This window comes from Heptranchias perlo, unplaced genomic scaffold (genome assembly GCF_035084215.1).
Source record: "Heptranchias perlo isolate sHepPer1 unplaced genomic scaffold, sHepPer1.hap1 HAP1_SCAFFOLD_50, whole genome shotgun sequence".
Classification (NCBI taxonomy): Eukaryota; Metazoa; Chordata; class Chondrichthyes; order Hexanchiformes; family Hexanchidae; genus Heptranchias; species Heptranchias perlo.
In genome coordinates, this window is record NW_027139516.1 from 7,920,304 (window position 1) to 7,935,944 (window position 15,641).

Sequence of the window (15,641 nt, forward strand, 5' to 3'; positions counted from 1 at the left end):
GGCTGCAAGAACAGGATAATAAATACGTTGTATCTGATAGATTACTGGATCTTCCATTTCTGTGAGAAGCACTGACTTCTGTTGGTCTGGAAACCACAGCTCCAGCAGGCACTCTGAGCTGATCCATTCCAACAAGCCCTGATTTATACAGGGGCTAAGTCTCCACTGACACGGTTATACTCCTGATCATTGCTGTTAGTTACAGTCAGTTTAACAAACACATTATATCAGCAGCTTTGACTCCGATGTAAATAATGTGGTGAATAAAACACAAACATCTCAAAGTCCAGGTTATTACTTAATCAGACCTCTCTCAGGAATAAAGTTTAAATCTGATCTCATACAGGACTGATCCAACAATAATAAACGGCTGCATTTGCAGCTTCTTTATAACTGCATTGACCATGTTCACTCCTGGTGTTTCATTTATAATTTAGACAGATGTCTCCGCAGTGTGCACTGAACCCAGGGACACAGCAGTCCCGTTTCACTCTGTTCCTGCAGTTTCCCAGTCAAAATATGAATTGTGAGTCTCTGACATGAGGACAGTTAAAGGGCAGGTTGAGGATTGCAGCCTAGAAATGACTGTGGGTGATATTAGGGGACGGAGACTGAACGTGTCCCATTGACATTCCTCTCTCCGCTATTTCACTGCAGATGTTTACCCGTTTATTCTACATTGGTTCACGGCTCCAGTAAAATTGGTCCCGTGTAACACCGAGCTCAGCTCATGACCCCTTTTCACCTCCATCACAAAGGCCCCTTAATTCCCTCACCGCCTCCATTCCTTCCTCAGCCCATTGCCATTGAAACCCTCATCAATGTCTCTGTCCCCTCCAGACTCCATTCCTCCAATGCACTCCTGACCGGCCACCCAATCCCCACCTTCTATAAACGTGAGCTCGTCCAAAACTCTTGTCCGTGTCCAACCAGCACCAGGTCCTGCTCGGCCTCACTGACCCTCACTGGCTCCCAGTTCCGTATCACTTAAATTTAAAATTCTCATCCTTGGGTTTAAAACCCTCCCCATTTCCATACCTACAGACAACTCACCCGTCACCATCTCATTCATCGGACACTGGCCTCTTTTGCTGGGACTTCCCTCACTTGGTTCCACTCACCTATCTGATCAGAGCCAGGAGAAGCTTCTCTTCCCACCCTATCACCGTTATCTCTGATGTTACCAAAGGTTCAATCCTTGGCTCCCTCCTCTTCCTCATCTACATGCTGCCCTTTGGTGACACAGTCCACAGACACGGACCAGCTTTCAGATGGACGCTGACGAAACCACCGCCTCTCTTGACCCTTCCAATATCTTTGTGTTGTCAGGTCCACATTCTGTTTTAGATGAGCCGCCAGTTCCTCCAGTTAAAAATTGGGAAGTCATGAACTTTGCCAGGGATTCCATCCTCACCCCTGGTTTTTTTGATTGGTGAGTCACTCACCAACCACTCAAGCCCTTACTGACTTGCTTTGGATTCCAATCTCCTCAGCCTTTAGTTTATTTTTATTCTTTCTCACACTTGAATCCATCAGGGTCTCACCCCTCCCTATCTCTATAAACTACCAGTTCCGACAGCCCCTCCCAAACATTCTGCTCCTCCACCTCTGGCCGCTTGTGCATCTGCAGTCCATTTGTCCCACTTCTGACAGTCGTGCCTTCAGCCATATCCACGCTCCTGAATGCCCTCCCTGAGCCCCTCCATCTCCATTCCTCCTTTCACGTGTCAGACGTGGCTCAGTGGTCGCAGTCTCCCCTGTGAGATAGAAGTCTGTGCATTGAAGTCTAATTCCAGAGACTTGAACATATAATCCCGGCTGACACTGCAGTGCAGTCCTGAGGGAGCACTCGACTATCGGAGGGTCACTACTGAGGGAGCACATTACTCTCGGAGGGTCAGTATTGAGGGAGCACATTACTCTCGGAGGGTCAGTACTGAGGGAGCACATTACTCTCGGAGGGTCAGTACTGAGGGAGCACAGTACTCTCGGAGGGTCAGTACTGAGGGAGTGCTGTATTGTTGGAGGGTCAATATTGAGGCAGCACAGTACTGTCTGAGGGTCAGCAGTGAGGGAGTGCTGCACTGTCGGAGGGTCGGCACCGAGGGACTGGCGCACTGCTGGATGGTCAGTGCTAAAAGAGCGCGGTACTGTCGGATGGGCAGTACTCTGGGAGCGCTGTCCTGTCGATGGTGTCGACGGTAGGATACTTTAAGCCGAGGGCTCATCTGCCCTCTCAGGTAGATGTAAAAGATCCCACATCAATATTCGAAAATGAGCAGGGGAGTTCCTTCCAGTGTCCTGGCCAATATTTACCCTTCAACCAATGTTTATAAAACCGACTTTCTGGACATTTATCTCATTGCAGTGTGTGGGAGCTTGATACGTGCAAATTGGCTGCCACGTTTCCTCCATTAACACAGCGACTACTCTTCACAATGTACTTCATTGACTGATTAGGGACGTCCCGAGGTCAAGAACGGCGCTGGAGAAAAGCAAGTTCTTTTCTTTTTCAGACCTTCCAAGAAGCCATCTCTTGCTTCAAGCTTTTGCCGTCCTTCCTACTATTTCCTTCCTTGGTCAGGAGTCGTCGAAATTCTACTCTTGAAAACCAATCATATCCCCTCCGATTCTCCATTTACTTCTGCTCATTTTACACCCTCCTTAAACCCACTCTTTGACCAAGGTTTTCGCCAGTCCTCCTGACACCTTCTTATTCCATTTACTTCTCCGTGAATCCGCTTGGGAATGTTTATTCCATTCAAGGCAGTCTGGGAATGCAAGTTGTTGTTAACTTTCATTGGAATGTGTTCATTAGTTGTCTACTGTATGAGGAAAAGTAGTTTCTGGGATCATATTCTTGTACCAGAAAGAGATTTATATCAGAGACAGACTTGCTCACATAAATAAACATTGGAAACTGCTCGTGGACACCGTTTTGTTCGAACAACATAACTTGGTTTATGTTCAGGCATCGCCTTGAAATCGGTTTGTACAACCGTGAGGGAACCTTTAGGGGATCCTTGATCTAATAGGAGACAAGCAACACTGACTAGGATGAAGATTTATTAGTTATTTGTCTTTTTACTCTTTGATTATAACCCGATTTACTGCTCCCTGGGACTGATGATTATGATGAAGATTTATTAGTTATTCTATTCGGTTAAACCACATAGTTCCAGAGCAGTTTCGGTGTCCCATTATAGAAACAACATTAAAGCCATAGGGAGAGCACAATGTCGATTCACTCGAATGTGGCCAGGGAAGGGAAACTTTTTTGGAAAGACTTGAAAAAACAGGATTATTTCCATGGGAATAGAAAAGACGAGACTTAAATCTTAAACAAAAACAGGCCATTCGGCCCAACTGTTCCATTCCGGTGTATATGCTCCACACGAGCCTCCTCCTGACTTCATCTAACTCTTTCAGAATATCCTTCTGTTCCTCTCTCCCTCGTGTACTTATCCAGCTTCCCCTTAAATACATCTCTACTATTCGCCTCAACTACTCCAGGTTGGAGCAAGTTCCAAAATTCCATCCACTCTCATGGTTAAAAAGTTTCTCCTGAATTCCTTATTGGGTTTAATAGTGACTATTTTATATTTATGACCCCAAGTTTTGAACTACCCAAAAGTGGAAACATCTTCCCTCCCTCTAACATATCAAACCCCTTCCTAATTGTAAAGACCTCTATTAGGGCACTCCTCAGCCTTCTCTTCTCTAGAATAAAAATACCCAGCCTGTTCAGTCTTTCCTGATATTTATAACCTCTCAGTTCTGGTATCATTCTAGTGAATCATTTTTTGCACCTTCTCCAGTGACCGTGTATCGTTTTTATAATATGGAGACCAGAACGGTTCACAGATCTGAAATGTTAACACTGTTTCTCTCTCCACAGATGCTGCCTGACTTGTTGTGTGTGTCCAGCATTATCTGATTTAATTACAGTTTTCATAGTCTGGTCTAACCAAGGTCCTGTACAAGTTCAACATAATATCTCTGCTTTTCAATTCTCTTCTTTGAGAAATGTTTGCATTTTTATGGCCTTCGCCCCTCAGCAGGAGAGCCAGCTTGCCCCACAGTATGATGGCCGCCTTGCCCCTCAGTAAGATGGCCGCCTTGCCCCTCAGTAAGATGGCCGCCTTGCCCCACAGTATAATGGCCGCCTTGCCCCTCAGTAAGATGGCCGCCTTGCCCCTCAGTAAGATGGCCGCCTTGCCCCTCAGCAAGATAGCCAGCTTGCCCCACAGGAGGATGGCCGCCTTGCCCCTCAGTAAGCCTTGCTGGCAGATATTTTGTTTTCAGTTCAGGGCGGGAGTGAATGGTTCCCTGTTACCCACCGTGTGCTGTACATGTCCAGGAGCTGTCACTGTTCCATACATGGGCCGTAAAGTACAGAGAAGGAGAGACACACTGAGAGAGGCATTTTGTTTAAATGTAAAGGCACTGATTTTTTTACAGGTGTATGTCTCAATATTGTGTTTATTCAGGGCCACCATTTTGTGTCAACACAGCACTGGGGCATTTATTACAGAGTACCACTCCTCACTGGGAAATAAACACACTGTACAGAGGACAGGAAATATAAAGTGAAACACAGATACAGGTCTGAATGGAGATCAGAAATTGCACAGATAAAACACAGGTGCAGATCTCGTTGTTATGTTTAATAACTGTTTTTTTTATTCGTTCATTGGATGTGGGTGTCGTTGGCAAGGCCAGCATTCATAGCTCATCCCTAATTGCCCTTTAGAAGTTAGTGCTGACCTGGCTTCTTGAACCGCTGCAGTCCGTGTGGTGACGGTTCTCTCACAGTGCTGTTAGGAAGGGAGTTCCAGGATTTTGACCCAGCGACGATGAAGGAACGGCGATATATTTCCAGGTCGGGACGGTGTGTGACTTGGAGGGGAACGTGCAGGTGGTGTTGTTCCCATGTACCTGCTGCTCTTGTCCTTCTAGGTGGTAGAGGTCGTGGGTTTAGAGGTGCTGTTGAAGAAGCCTTGGCGAGTTGCTGCAATGCATCATGTGGATGGTACACACTGCAGCCACAGTGCGCCGATGGTGAAGGGAGTGAATGTTTAGGGTGGTGGATGGGGTGCCAATCAAGCGGGCTGCTTTATCTTGGATGGTGTCGAGCTTCTTGAGTGTTTTGAAGCTGCACTCATTCAAGCAAGTGGAGAGTATTCCATCACAATCCTGACTTGTGCTTTGCAGATGGTGGAAAGGCTTTGGGGAGTCAGGAGGTGAGTCACTCGACGCAGAATACCCAGCCTCTGACCTGCTCTCGTCGCCGTAGTATTTATATGGCTGGTCCAGTTAAGTTTCTGGTCAATGGTGACCCCCAGGATGTTTATGGTGGGGGATTCGGCGATGGTAATGCCGTTGAATGTCAAGGGAAGGTGGTTAGACTCTCTCTTGTTGGAGATGGTCATTGCCTGGCACTTATCTGGCGTGAATGTTACTTGCCACTTATGAGCCCAAGCCTGGATGTTGTCCAGGTCTTGCTGCATGCGGGCTCGGACTGCTTCATTATTTGAGGGGTTGCGACGGGAACTGAACACTGTGCAATCTTCAGCGAACATCCCCATTTCTGACCTTATGATGGAGGGAAGGTCATTGATGAAGCAGCTGAAGATGGTTGGGCCTAGGACACTGCCCTGAGGAACTCCTGCAGCAATGTCCTGGGGCTGAGATGATTGGCCTCCAACATCCACTACCATCTTCCTTTGTGCTAGGTATGACTCCAGCCACTGGAGAGTTTTCCCCCTGACTCGCATTGACTTCAATTTTACAAGGGCTCCTTCGTGCCACACTCGGTCAAATGCTGCCTTGATGTCAAGGGCAGTCACTTTCACCTCACCTCTGGAATTCAGCTCTTTTGTCCATGTTTGGACCAAGGCTGTAATGAGGTCTGGAGCCGAACCCAAACTGCGCATCGGTGAGCAGGTTATTGGTGAGTAAGTGCCGCTTGATAGCACTGTCGAGGAAACCTTCCATCACTTTGATGATGATTGAGAGTAGACTGATAGGGCGGTAATTGGCCGGATTGGATTCGTCCTGCTTTTTGTGTATGAGATTTTTGGACTGGTATGTGATGTGTATCTCAGTCTGCACTAATAGAATTGATACTCTATCTTTAAATCTCATTCTACGAGTACATTCTGAACAGGTATCTAATTTGTTTGTCAGGTTTACGAGCTTTCAATATTTCTCAATCTGATACTCCACCTGAGTTTTGGACTTTTGTGCAATTTGTGTCATATGATACACTTTTCGAATGGATATTTCATGTATTAAATTCATGTGTGTGAGAGTTCTAGGCCAGTATTCAATTTGAATCTCGGGGTACATTATTGGGATTCATTCTGTACCTTTGAATCGGGTACCATGTGTGATTTCTATCTGGTATTTAATTCGTAGCTAATTTTGCTCTATTGTGAGATTGACACAGTGCCTTTCACTCTGAGAGTGTGATTTTGGACTGGGATTTTTGTATCTACCTGTCAGCGGGACTGAGTTCGGGGGAAATGGAACAGTGTCTGCCTCACCTGCTCTGCTTGACTGTTGGATTGAAAATGTGTCTCTGCAAATTGTGATCAGTGTGGGACTGACTACTTCTGCTGTCTGAGACTGTGGAACTGATGACCTGTCTGTGTCTCTGTGCTCTGTGAGTGATAATATACTTACTGTGTGTGAGAAGGAGCTGGCTGCACTGTTCCTTCTGCCTCGGGTGGAGGAAGCATCACATTTATTCTGGATCGTTCAAGGGTTTGCCTGTAGAAAGAAAGTTATCTCTTGTTACTCAGGAACATGTGAGGTAGAAAATACAGAAGTGATCAGTTTAATATCTCTGTTAATGATCATTTTGAATATCCACAAAATGAAATCCAGTGATACAAACAGTGTCAGTGTCTGACTCCACTGCAGTACTGCAGCACTCAGCTTCTGCATACCAGGTGTGTTGGGCTGTTTTACAACAATTTAATAACATCCAGACACGGCCCAACCCCTGCACCGATCCATGAATGGGACGACCCGATGTAGCAGGGACCTTTGTACAGGTCAGGTTTCTAATCCCCTCTCCCATGGGACTAACCGTTCAACGGAAACCAAACAGCCGCTGTTTAAAATGTGTCCTTCACACTTCTCACCTGATGCCTGCAATAGATGCTCTTTGTATAACTCCCCACATCCTTACTGTCCGGCTCTGTTTCCACTCTTCACTATCCAATCACAATAAACAGGGTGAGACTGGAACTAAACCAGGACCATTCACTCCTGGTTTGGGGAGAGAAAGCAGCAATGATTTTAATAGCAGGTTCTTCCCATTCTCTCTCCCTTCCCCTGGTCACACCCTGTACACACACAGTCCGAGAATGACCTCTCCCTTCCCCCCTCTCACTCCATGTTCCTGGACCAGTTCCTGATCCACTCCGCCTCTTACAAACAGCCCCCCGGACTCCCCCTGACCTTCCCCCGGACTCAATGCCGATCTCTGAGCCCATCTGCGGACACGGTCCCGAAGCGATGATCTGCTGTAACGAGTCTGCTCTTTGCTCCCTTCCCCCGGGGGGCCGTGATCTCTCCATTCCCGGCTGTTTTAAACCATCTTCTTCCGCTCACTGAGGGAATGGCGCCCACAATTCCCAATCCAAAAATCGATGGAAACTTTCCCCAATTGGATTTTTTCCGAGTCTGAGCAAAGGAAGTGGGTCTGGGGGAAAGGTCAGAGGGAATGGGGTCCACAGGCAGTGCAGGAACAGGCACCAGAATGGGAAACAGATATGATTCCACCAGTGCCTAACGCTGGAATCCAGACTGACTTTACAATCTCCAACTATTAAACTAGATGTTTCCATCCCTGCTGTTTCTCTCGGGGTCTTTTGATGGTGAAGTGCCTTTCAGAGATAAAGTGAGCGGCTGTGAAATCAGCCAATGGATTCTCTTCATTAATGGCCCCTATAATGTGTGACTGAGAGAGGATCTCTCAAACCAATCCTGGAGAAACATGGGAGGAAAGTGGGAGTCGGTGTATTTGCTGGGACCGTGAAGGGTTAATATCAGGCAGCAACAGTCGCAGATTAATTTAACCGGAGTGAAACTGTAGGTCACTGAGAGTAATATCGAACAGCCCTGAGCTGTAAAACTGCAGATAGTACAACAGGCATCAGAGGGTTAAATGTGACCCATTGTTTCTGTCCCTCTCTGTACTGTCCCTGGGTGTGGGATTAATAGTGTGTCTGACCCTTGTACAATATCAGTGAGAGATCAGATTGCATCTTCTGTCTCTCCAACGCAATCTTTCTGGATAAAACGGCACTTTACCGGTCAGTCCGGAACTAATACTGTTAACGTCTGTCTGTCACTGTGTCTCACCGCTCTCTCTGTCTCTCTCACCGTGTCTGCCTCCCTCTCTCTCTCTGGTGCTGTATATGAAGGTGGATACTGCTATTGAGCGTGATTTGGACACAGTTCGGAAGTGTAAGACTGATACTGTCTCTCTCTCTCCCTCTCTCTATTGCTGGACATGAAAGTCGGATACTGTCTGATATAAAATAGAGAGAATGAGATGTCCGGGCCGGGCCTCACTGTAACTGGGGATGTGTTCGGCTCCAGTCCCAGTTCATGGTCATAATCTTTTCACAGATTCAGGGCGAGAGTCTCTGTGAGATCGTAACACTGGCGGAGAAACTCCGCGTCATAACTCAAACCCCAACACATGAGATTCTCCAAATAAACTGGAGTAAGGTGTTTGTAAAACGCGGAACCCGTCTGGGAGGGGATGTGTGGGGAGATCGAACAAGGAAACAGACTGAAATGGAGGAGCCGAGTTGATTTGTTATTGAATGGACTGTATTTCGGCAGGAATATGAACGATTTCTCATTGTAACGGGGCTTATTTGAAAGCTTCGGGTTTTGGGAACCCTTGAATATGAAGCCCGGCTCTGTCAGGGTTTGTGCGGAGCGCTGAGGTTCGGTTCTATTATCGATAAACGGTTTGAAACTGTCGGATAGAGAGAACTGGAGGTGGAGCTGGAAGATCAGAGGCCGCTCTCCGCTCTGTCACTCTGACTGTCTCCTCCCCTCCCGATTTCTCTGTTTAATCCCCCATATGGAACCAAAGCGGGTCGGTGGACTCTAAACACGGTTTACTCGTTAACAGGTCGAAAGGCGAGTAATGTTCCTGATCTCCTGGGCACCAGGCAATTCACTGTTATTTGTTTCTGTACAGAGTTACATTTCAGTGATTCCCCAGTGAGTTTGATGCGTTATGTAAATAATCCAACAAAATAGAACAGAAACGGAGCGAAGCGCTGAATTCCACAGATGTAGAAAGGTTAATCGAGCAGTTCTGGTGATTCTTTACGAGCCCAGCATGGCAAGTAGTTTAAATAAATACAAGAAACCTGGTGATGTGTGGGCTGGGGTCTATAAGTCACCGTTTAAAGTCCCGGACTGTGGTCACTGCCCCGACTCCAGTCCCATTAATACCTCATCTCGTCCACAACGAAACAAAAGCAGCTCAAAGCCACACTGGCAGCATGATATCAGCGTCTCCCTTCAGACAGTAACCAGTCCTTTCACAGATACAGAGGGTGGCTCTGAAAAGAGCCTTTACATCGAGTCACATTGAACCTACAGCACAGAAACAGGCCATTCGGCCCAACTAGTCTATGCCAGCGTTTATGCTGCTCATGAGCCTCCTCCTTCCTAACTTCATCTAACCCTATCGGCATATCCTTCTATTCCTTTCTCCCTCATGTGCTGTTCTATCTTCCCCTTAAATGCCCCCATGTTATTTGCCTCAGCTACTCCTCGTAGTTGCAAGTTCCACATTCTAACCACTCTCTGGGTAAAGCAATTTCTCCTGAATTCCATATTTGATTTATTAGCGACTATTTTACATTTATTACCTGAAGTTTTGGACTCCCCACAAGTGGAAACATTTTCTCTGCATCGATCCTAACAAACCCAGTAATTTTCTTAAAAACCTCGATCAGATCAACCCTCAGCCTTCACTTTTCGAGTGAAACGAGACCCAGTCTGTTCAGTCTTTCCTGATAACAATATCCTCTCATTTCTGGTATCATCCTTGTGAATCTTGTTTGCACCTTCTCCAGTGTCCCTATGTCTATAATATGGAGACGAGACCTGTTCGCAGTATTCCAAGTCTGGTCTAAACAAGGTTCTATACAAGTTTAACATAACTTCTTTGCTTTTCAACTCTATCCCTCTAGAAATGAATCCTGGTGTTTGATTTGTCTTTTTATGACCTGATTAACCTGGGTCGCTACTTTTAGTAATTTGTGTATCTGTACCACTGGATCCCTTTGCTCCTCTATCCCGTTTAGACTCTTATTATCCAAGCAGTGTGTGACCTCCTGATTGTTCATTCTGCAAGTTTATTAATGTCCTCTTGCATTTTGATGCTTTCTTCCTTTGTATTAACGAAATCCCCCAATTTGGTGTCGTCCACAAATTTTGGAATTGTACTTCCGATTCCCGACTCCAAATCGTTAATGTAAATTGTGAAGAACAGTGGTCCCAGCAACTGGAACTCCACTTCCCACCTTTTGCCAGTCTGAGTAGCGACCCTTAACCTCTATTCTCGGCTTTCAGTTTTGTAGCCAACTTACTATCCATTCTGCCACCTGACCCTCACTCCACGTGCTCTGAGCTTAGCCATGAGTCTACAATGTGGCACATTATAGAAGGCCTTCGGACAATCCAAATATATCACATCTACTGCATTAAACTTGTCTACACTTTCTGTTCCTTCTTCAAAGATTGCAATCAGGTTGGTCCTGTCCTTTGGGTTATCAGATTAAGCCTTGGCCGGTTTATTTGCTCTTGGAGCTCACAATGCTGGTTTTCTTCGGCAGCAGCACGGCCTGGATATCAGACAACACCCTGAGCGATGGTCACCCGTCCCAGCAGCTTGTTGAGCTCCTCGTCGTTGCGGATGGCCAGCTGCAGGTGTCTGGGGATGATACGCGTCTTCTTGTTTGTCCAGGGCCGCGTTGCCGGGCAGCTCGAGGATTTCAGCCGTCAGATACTCGATGCACAGCAGCCAGATAGACCGGGGCTCCGGCACCCACACGTTCAGCATAGTTCCCCTTTCGCAGGAGCCTGTGAACACGGGTAATAAGGAACTGCAGTCCGGCCCGGGATGAGCGAGACTTGGCCTTGGACAGAGCTTTACCGCCGGTTTTTCCTCTTCCAGACATTTCCACAATCTCACAAACACGTTCACAAAGAATGAAGAAATCCTCCCGCACTCGCCCTTCTGATACCTTCTGGAGGAGTACAGTGGGGGCACTTGTGATGGGTCTCTCTCAGAGTGTTTACACTGCCCGCTCACCCTCACTGATATTCTATCTTTGAACTGCTGTAATATTGTCCTTTAGTAATATTGCTGCTCCTCCTCCTTTCCCTATTTCCCTGTCCTTTCTAAAGATCTCATAGACTTGAATATTAAGCTGCCATTCCTGCCCAGTTGGTATTCAGGTCTCTGTAATGATTTAATTGAATTATTTAACTTTACTCAATGGCTGATGTGAGCTGTGGTAAAATGTATTTCCAGCTGGTCAAGTATTGCAGGTGTCGACTGTCTCTTCAGTCCGATATCAGGTGAAGAATTACTGGCTGGTGTGGAATTTCCATTGATTGGGGGTTGGTGAAATCTACTGGGCGGAAACAGGAACTGCAACAGAGCGAGAAAGGATCCGTCAGAAACCAGTTCAAATGAAGAACAAAATCCAACAGCCTGCAGTGTCTGTTCAGGATCTGATGTTTGGGAACTATTTTATTGGTGATTATTTTCAGCGATGGTGGTATAGTGGCGAGCATAGCTGCCTTCCAAGCAGTTGACCCGGGTTCGATTCCCGGCCATCGCAATTAAGTGTTCTTATGAGTTTATTTCCATCAGAAACTGTGAAGTTTTCAATCGAATTTGATGCAGTTCAGTTGGATATTGTTTCCAAAACATAATCGGGTGCAATTATAATAAAATATTTTCAACCTTCATTTCTTTTCCCGAAAGAAGCAAAAGAGGAATAACATGCTGGAAATACTGAGTTACCACGGGTCTAATGAGAGTGAGGAAGGGAAATGATATGTTAGCCTTTATTGTCAGGGTGTTGGAATATTAGAGAAAGGAGGTCTTGCTGCAATTGTAGTATGAGGAAATATTGTATAAAATTGGCCAATTTTCGGTGGAGTTTAGAAGAATGAGAGGTGATCGCATTGAAATGTATAAAATTCTTAGACGGCTTGGCAGTGTGGATGCTGAGAGTCTGATTCCCCTGGCGGGAGAGTCAAGAACGAGAGCTCATACTCTCAAGATGAGGGGTCGGCCATTTAGGACCAACATGAGGAAACATTTCTTCACTCGAAGGATTGTGAATCTTTGGAATTCTCTACAACCCAGAGGGCTGTGGATGCTCAGTCGTTGAGTTATATTCAAAGCTGAGATCGATAGATTTTAAGAGAGCAACATGCATTATAAAGAGTTGGACGACCATGCATTATAAACAGTGAGAGCACCATGCATTATAAAAGTGAGAGCACCATGCATTGTTATCAGTGAGAGCACCATGCATTTAAAAAAGTGAGAGCACCATGCATGACAAACAGTGAGAGCAGCATTGATTATGAACAGTGAGACCAATATGCATTTTAAACAGTTAGAGCACCGTGCATTATAAACAGTGAGAGCACCGTACATTATAAACAGTGAGAGCAACATGCATTATAAACAGTGAGAGCACCATGCATTATAACCAGTGAGAGCACCATGCATTATAATCAGTGAGAGCAGCATTGATTATGAACAGTGAGACCAATATGCATTATAAACAGTGAGAGCACCATGCATTATAAACAGTGAGAGCACCATGCACTAGAAACAGTGAGAGAACCATGCATTGCAAACAGTGAGAGCAGCATTGATTATGAACAGTGAGACCACGATGCATTTAAAACAGTGAGAGCACCGTGCATTATAAACAGAGAGAGCACCATGCATTATAAGCAGAGAGAGCACCATGCATTGTAAACAGTGAGAGCACCATGCATTATAAACAGTGAGAGCACCATGCATTATAAGCAGAGAGAGCACCATGCATTTTAAACAGTGAGAGCACCATGCATTTTAAACAGTGAGAGCACCACGCACGATAAACAGTGAGAGCACCGTGCACGATAAACAGTGAGAGCACCGTGCACGATAAACAGTGAGAGCACCATGCATTATATACAGTGAGTGCACCATGCATTACAAGCAGTGAGAGCACTATGCACATTAAACAGTGAGAGCACCATGCATTATAAACTGTCAGAACACCATGCATTATAAACAGTAGGAGCACAATGCATTATAAACAGTGAGAGCACCATGCATTATAAACAGTGAGAGCACCGTGCATTATAAGCAGTGAGAGCACAAAGCATTATAAACAGTGAGAGCACAATGCATTGAATGCAGTGAGAGCAACATGCATGATAAACAGTGAGAGCAACGTGCATTATAAACAGTGAGAGCACCATGCATTATAAACAATGAGAGCAACGTGCATTATAAACAGTGAGAGCACCATGCACATTAAACAGTGAGAGCACCATGCATTATAAACTGTCAGAACACCATGCATTATAAACAGTAGGAGCACAATGCATTATAAACAGTGAGAGCACAATGCATTGAATGCAGTGAGAGCAACATGCATGATAAACAGTGAGAGCAACGTGTATTATAAACAGTGAGAGCACCATGCATTATAAACAATGAGAGCAACGTGCATTATAAACAGTGAGAGCACCATGCATTATAAACAGTGAGAGCACCATGCATTATAAACAGTGAGAGCAACATACATTATAAACAGTGAGAGCACCATGCATTATAACCAGTGAGAGCACCATGCATTATAATCAGTGAGAGCAGCATTGATTATGAACAGTGAGACCAATATGCATTATAAACAGTGAGAGCACCATGCATTATAAACAGTAAGAGCACCATGCATTATAAACAGTGAGAGCACCATGCATGATAAACAGTGAGCGCACCATGCATTATAAACAGTGAGAGCACGATGCATTATAAACAGTGAAAGCACCATGCATGATAAACAGTGAGCGCACCATGCATTATAAACAGTGAGAGCACGATGCATTATATACAGTGAGTGCACCGTGCATTACAAGCAGTGAGAGCACTATGCACATTAAACAGTGAGAGCACCATGCATTATAAACTGTCAGAACACCATGCATTATAAACAGTAGGAGCACAATGCATTATAAACAGTGAGAGCACCATGCATTATAAACAGTGAGAGCACTGTGCATTATAAGCAGTGAGAGCAACATGCATGATAAACAGTGTGAGCACAATGCATTGAATGCAGTGAGAGCAACATGCATGATAAACAGTGAGAGCAACGTGTATTATAAACAGTGAGAGCACCATGCATTATAAACAGTGAGAGCAACGTGCATTATAAACAGTGAGAGCACCATGCATTATAAACAGTGAGAGCACCATGCATTATATACAGTGAGTGCACCATGCCTTATAAGCAGTGAGAGCACTATGCACATTAAACAGTGAGAGCACCATGCATTATAAACAGTGAGATACCAAGCATTATAGACAGTGAGAGCACGATGCATTTTAAACAGTGAGTGGACCATGCATTTCAACCAGTGAGAGCACCATGCATTATAAACAGTGAGAGCGCCATGCATTATAAACAGTGAGAGCGCCATGCATTATAAACAGTGAGAGCGCCATGCATTATAAACAGTGAGAGCGCCATGCATTATAAGCAGTGAGAGCACCATGCATTTTAAACAGTGAGAGGACCATGCATTATCAACAGTGAGAGACCAATGCATTTTAAACAGTGAGAGCACCATGCATTACAAACAGTGAGAGGAGCATTGATTATGAACAGTGAGACCAATATGCATTATAAACAGTGAGAGCACCTTGCATTAGAAACAGTGGGAGCACCATGCTTTATAAAGAGTGAGAGCAACATGCATTATAAACATTGAGAGCACCATGCATTGTAAGCAGTGAGAACACCATGCATTTAAAACAGTGTGAGCACCATGCATTATAAAGAGTGAGAGCCCCATGCATTTTAAACAGTGAGAGCACCGTGCATTTTAAACAGTGAGAGCACCGTGCATTATAAACAGTGAGAGCACCGTGCATTTTAAACAGTGAGAGCACCTTGTATTTTAAACTGTGAGTGCACCTTGTATTTTAAACTGTGAGTGCACCTTGTATTTTGAACTGTGAGAGCACCGTGCATTTTAAACAGTGCACCTTGTATTTTAAACTGTGAGAGCACCATGCATTATAAATTGTGAGAGCACCATGCATTAAAAACAGTGAGAGCACCATGCATTGTAAACAGTGAGATACCAAGCATTATATACAGTGAGAGCACCATGCATTTTAAACAATGAGAGCACACTGCATGACAAACTGTGGGAGCACCATGCTTTATAAGCAGTGAGAGCACCATGCATTATAAACCGTGAGAGCACCATGCATTTAAAACAGTGAGAGCACCATGCATTTTAAACAGTGAGAGCACCATGCATTATGGGCAGAGAGAGCACCA

General features: G+C 45.2%; 1 non-coding gene across 1 annotated transcript; it reads left to right on the forward strand.

Annotated features, from left to right (window-relative positions):
* The first annotated feature begins 11,825 nt into the window (after window positions 1–11,825).
* trnag-ucc (transfer RNA glycine (anticodon UCC)) lies at window positions 11,826–11,897 on the forward strand. The gene has a single exon. It is a non-coding gene; the product is annotated as a tRNA-Gly (tRNA).
* Window positions 11,898–15,641: the final 3,744 nt, after the last annotated feature.